Raw genomic sequence first — 5000 nt, 5'->3', positions numbered from 1 at the left:
CTGTGTGATCTGTAAATGTATAATTTACCTCAAATAAGAGATCTGGTACTTAGACAAGATAAATGCCAAGACGGCGATAAGATAAGATTATTGAGACAGAAAATCAAAGACCGAGTGAGCGTCAGTCGTCTCTGTGCCCAGGAATGGCCCGGCACACTTACTGCCTTTCCACTCTCTCAGTGATTTATTTTTTCGCTGTGGTCTCTTCTCTACAGATCGATGAAGGTGAAGTGATTTAATCTATTTTGAATGTTCACCTGTCACCCTGAGTGAAGAAAATGCTAAGAGAAAAATACGATCGTTAATTCTAGTGCAAAGTAGTAGCCCGGCCATTTCTAATGATTGGAGTGTTGCTACCTACAACATGATAACTTTTTTTGCGCGCATCGATAAGATATGAGGGATATGAACCGACAATATATATATATATATATATATATATATATATATATATATATATATATATATATATATAAATATGTATATATATATATATATATATATTAAAGCAGCACAAAATAAATGTAAATGGTAATAAGAAAACTTTGTAAAATGACAAATTAATTTTTGCTGAAGTTATCATTTTTTTCAATTTCCCTCCCTCTTAGTAGTGACGGAAGGGAGGGGCACGGAAGGGAAGGGAGGGGCACGGGAGGGAAGGAAGGAAAGGGAGGGGCACGGAAAGGAAGGGAGAGGCACGGGAGGGAAGGAAGGAAAGGGAGGGGCACGGAAAGGAAGGGAGAGGCACGGGAGGGAAGGGAGGAAAGGGAGGGGCACGGGCGGGAAGGGAGGAAAGGGAGGGGCACGGGAGGGAAGGGAGGGGCACGGGAGGGAAGGGAGGAAAGGGAGCGGCATGGAAGGGAAGGGAGGAAATGGAGGAAAGGGAGGGGTACGGAAGGGAAGGGAGGAAATGGAGGAAAGGGAGGGGCACGGAAGGGAAGGGATAGGCACGGGAGGGAAGGGAGGGGCACGGGAGGGAAGGAAGGAAAGGGAGGGGCACGGGAGGGAAGGGAGGGAAGGGAGGGGCACGGAAGGGAAGGGAGGAAAGGGAGGGGCACGGGAGGGAAGGGAGGAAAGGGAGGGGCACGGGAGGGAAGGGAGGGGCACGGGGGGGAAGGGAGGAAAGGGAGGAGCACGGGAGGAAAGGGGGGAGCACGGGAGGGAAGGGAGGAAAGAAAGCGGCACGGAAGGGAAGGGAGGAAAGGGAGGGGCACGGAAGGGAAGGGAGGGGCACGGGAGGGAAGGGAGGGGCACGGGAGCGAAGGGAGGGGCACGGGAGGGAAGGAAGGAAAGGGAGGGGCACGGGAGGGAAGGAAGGGAAGGGAGGGGCACGGAAGGGAAGGGAGGAAAGGGAGGGGCACGGAAGGGAAGGGAGGAAGGGAGGGGCACGGGAGGGAAGGGAGGAAAGGCAGCGGCACGGGAGGGAAGGGACGAAAGGGAGGGGCAGGGGATGGAAGGGAGGAAAGGGAGGGGCAGAGGGGAGGGAGGAAAGGGAGGGGACGGAAGGGAAGGGAGGAAAGGGAGGGCAGGGAGGAAGGGAGGGGACGGGAGGGAAGGGAGGAAAGGGGGGCAGGGAGAGAGGGAGGAAAGGGAGGGCACGGGATTGAAGGGAGGAAAGGGAGGGGCACGGGAGGAAAGGGAGGGAAGGGAGGAAAGGGAGGGAAGGGAGGAAAGGGGAGACGGGAGGAAAGGGAGGGAAGGGAGGAAGGGAGGGAAAAGGGAGGGAAGGGAGGGAAGGGGAGGAAGGGAGGGAAAGGGGGGACAGGGGAAGGGAGGGAAGGGAGGGGCGGGAGGAAGGGAGGGAAGGGAGGAAAGGGAGGGAAGGGAGGAAAGGGGGGAGAGGGAGGGAAGGGAGGGAAGGGAGGGAAAGGGAGGGAAGGGAGGAAAGGGAGGGAAGGGAGGAAAGGGAGGGAAGGGAGGAAGGGAGGGAAGGGAGGAAAGGAGGGAAGGGAGGGAAAGGGAGGGAAGGGAGGAAAGGGAGGAGAGGAGGAAAGGGAGGAAGGGAGGAAAGGGAGGGAAAGGGAGGGAAGGGAGGAAAGGGAGGGAAGGGAGGAAAGGGAGGAAAGGGAGGGAAGGGAGGGAAAGGGAGGAAGGGAGGAGAAGGAGAGGGAAGGGGAAAGGGAGGAAGGGAGGAAGGGAGGAAGGGAGGAAGGAGGGAGAGAGAGGAAAGGGAGGAAGGGAGGAAGGGAAGGAAGGGGGGAGCAGGAGGGAAGGGAGGAAGGGAGGAAGGGAGGGAAGGGAGGAGGAGGGAGGAAGGAAGGAGGAGGGAAGGGAGGAAGGGAGGAAGGAGGAAAGGGAAGGGGAAGGGAGGAAGGGAGGGAAGGGAAGGAGGGAAGGGAGGAAGGGAGGGAAGGGAGGAAAGGAGGAGGAGAAGGAAGGGAGGAAAGGAGGGAAAGGGAAGGAAAGGGAGGAAAGGAAAGGGAGGGAAGGGAGGAAGGGAGGGAAGGGAGGAAGGAGGAGGGAAGGGAGGAAAGGGAGGGAAGGGAGGAAGGGAGGGAGAGGGAGGAAAGGGAGGGAAAGGGAGGAAGGGAGAAAGGAGGGAAGGGAGGGAAGGGAGGGAGGGAGGAAAGGGAGGAAAGGGAGAGGAGAAGGGAGGAAGGGAGGAGGGAGGAAAGGGAGGGAAGGGAGGAAGGGAGGGAAGGGAGGGAGGGAGGAAAGGGAGGAAGGGAGGAAGGGAGGAAGGGAGGAGAAGGGAGGGAAGGGAGGAAAGGGAGGGAAGGGAGGAAAGGGAGGGAAGGGAGGAAAGGGAGGGAAGGGAGGAAAGGGGGGAGCACGGGAGGGAAGGGAGGGAAGGGAGGAAAGGGAGGGAAGGGAGGAAAGGGAGGGAAGGGAGGAAAGGGAGGGAGCAAGGAGGAAGGGAGGAAGGGAGGAAAGGGAGGAAGGGAGGGAAGGGAGGAAAGGGAGGGAAGGGAGGAAAGGGAGGAAGGGAGGGAAGGGAGGAAAGGGAGGGAAGGGAGGAAAGGGAGGGAAGGGAGGAAAGGGAGGGAAGGGAGGAAAGGGAGGAAAGGGAGGAAAGGGAGGGAAGGAGGGAAGGGAGGAAAGGGAGGGAAGGGAGGAAAGGGAGGGAAGGGAGGGAAGGGAGGAAAGGGAGGGAAGGGAGGAAAGGGGAAGGAAGGGAGGAAAGGGAGGGAAAGGAGGAAGGGAGGAAAGGGAGGAAAGGGAGGGAAGGGAGGGAAGGGAGGGAAAGGGAGGGAAAGGGAGGAAAGGGAGGGAAGGGAGGAAAGGGAGGGAAGGGAGGAAAGGGAGGGAAGGGAGGAAAGGGAGGAAAGGGAGGGAAGGGAGGAAAGGAGGAAGGACGAAGGGAGGAAGGGAGGGAAGGGAGGAAAGGGAGGGAAGGGAGGAAAGGGAGGGAAGGGAGGAAAGGGAGGGAAGGGAGGAAAGGGAGGGAAGGAGGAAAGGGAGGGAAGGGAGGAAAGGGAGGGAGGGAGGGAAGGACGGAGGAAAGGGAGGGAAGGGAGGAAAGGGGAGGAAGGGAGGAAAGGGAGGGAAGGGAGGAAAGGGAGGAAAGGAAGGGAAAGGGAGGAAAGGAGGAAAGGGAGGAAAGGAAGGGAAGGGAGGAAAGGAGGAAAGGGAGGAAAGGGAGGGAAGGGAGGAAAGGGAGGAAAGGGAGGAAGGGAGGAAAGGGAGGGAAGGGAGGAAAGGGAGGGAAGGGGGAAGGGAGGAAAGGGAGGAAGGGAGGGAAGGGAGGAAAGGGAGGAAGGGAGGAAAGGGAGGAAGGGAGGAAAGGGAGGGAAAGGGAGGAAAGGGAGGAAAGGGAGGAAAGGGAGGAAAGGGAGGAAAGGGAGGAAAGGGAGGAAAGGAGGAAGGGAGGAAAGGAGGAAAGGGAGGAAAGGGAGGAAAGGGAGGGAAGGGAGGAAAGGGAGGGAAGGGAGGAAAGGGAGGGAAGGGAGGAAAGGGAGGGAAGGGAGGAAAGGGAGGAAGGGAGGAAAGGGAGGAAGGGAGGAAAGGGAGGAAGGGAGGAAAGGGAGGGAAGGGAGGAAAGGGAGGGAAGGGAGGAAAGGGAGGGAAGGGAGGAAAGGGAGGGAAGGGAGGAAAGGGAGGTAAGGGAGGAAAGGGAGGTAAGGGAGGAAAGGGAGGGAAGGGAGGAAAGGGAGGGAAGGGAGGAAAGGGAGGGAAGGGAGGAAAGGGAGGAAAGGGAGGAAGGGAGGAAAGGGAGGGAAGGGAGGAAAGGGAGGAAGGGAGGAAAGGGAGGAAAGGGAGGGAAGGGAGGAAAGGGAGGGAAGGGAGGAAAGGGAGGGAAGGGAGGAAAGGGAGGAAGGGAGGGAAGGGAGGAAAGGGAGGGAAGGGAGGAAAGGGAGGGAAGGGAGGAAAGGGAGGGAAGGGAGGAAAGGGAGGGAAGGGAGGAAAGGGAGGGAAGGGAGGAAAGGGAGGGAAGGGAGGAAAGGGGGGAGCACGGGAGGAAAGGGAGGAAAGGGAGGGAAGGGAGGAAAGGGAGGGAAGGGAGGAAAGGGAGGGAAGGGAGGGAAGGGAGGGAAGGGAGGAAAGGGAGGGAAGGGAGGGAAGGGAGGAAAGGGGGAAAGGGAGGAAAGGGAGGAAAGGGAGGGAAGGGAGGAAAGGGAGGAAAGGGAGGGAAGGGAGGAAAGGGAGGTAAGGGAGGAAAGGGAGGTAAGGGAGGGAAGGGAGGAAAGGGAGGAAAGGGAGGGAAGGGAGGAAAGGGAGGGAAGGGAGGAAAGGGGGGAAAGGGAGGAAAGGGAGGAAAGGGAGGGAAGGGAGGAAAGGGAGGAAAGGGAGGGAAGGGAGGAAAGGGAGGGAAGGGAGGAAAGGGAGGAAAGGGAGGAAGGGAGGAAGGGAGGAAAGGGAGGAAGGGAGGAAAGGGAGGGAAGGGAGGAAAGGGAGGGAAGGGAGGAAAGGGAGGAAAGGGAGGAAAGGGAGGGAAGGGAGGAAAGGGAGGAAAGGGAGGAAAGGGAGGGAAGGGAGGGAAGGGAGGGAAGGGAGGGGCACGGGAGGGAAGGGAGGAAAGGGGGGAGCACGGGAGGGGCACGCAGGCAAGCGCCGAGTAT

At 58.7% G+C, this 5000-nt stretch overlaps 1 protein-coding gene across 1 annotated transcript in view; it reads left to right on the top strand.

Moving 5' to 3' along the window:
* The first annotated feature begins 114 nt into the window (after window positions 1–114).
* LOC125039803 overlaps window positions 115–5000 on the top strand; it is a 27387-nt gene continuing 22501 nt past the window's right edge. Inside the window, exon 1 of the mRNA XM_047634098.1 lies at window positions 115–225. The gene's annotated coding sequence lies outside the window, so the exon portion shown is untranslated. The remainder of the gene's footprint in view (window positions 226–5000) is intronic.

The sequence above is a fragment of the Penaeus chinensis genome, chromosome 27, assembly GCF_019202785.1.
Source record: "Penaeus chinensis breed Huanghai No. 1 chromosome 27, ASM1920278v2, whole genome shotgun sequence".
NCBI lineage: Eukaryota > Metazoa > Arthropoda > Malacostraca > Decapoda > Penaeidae > Penaeus > Penaeus chinensis.
The sequence above is the reverse complement of the archived record's forward strand: the minus strand, read 5'-3'. Positions and strand labels throughout refer to the sequence as shown.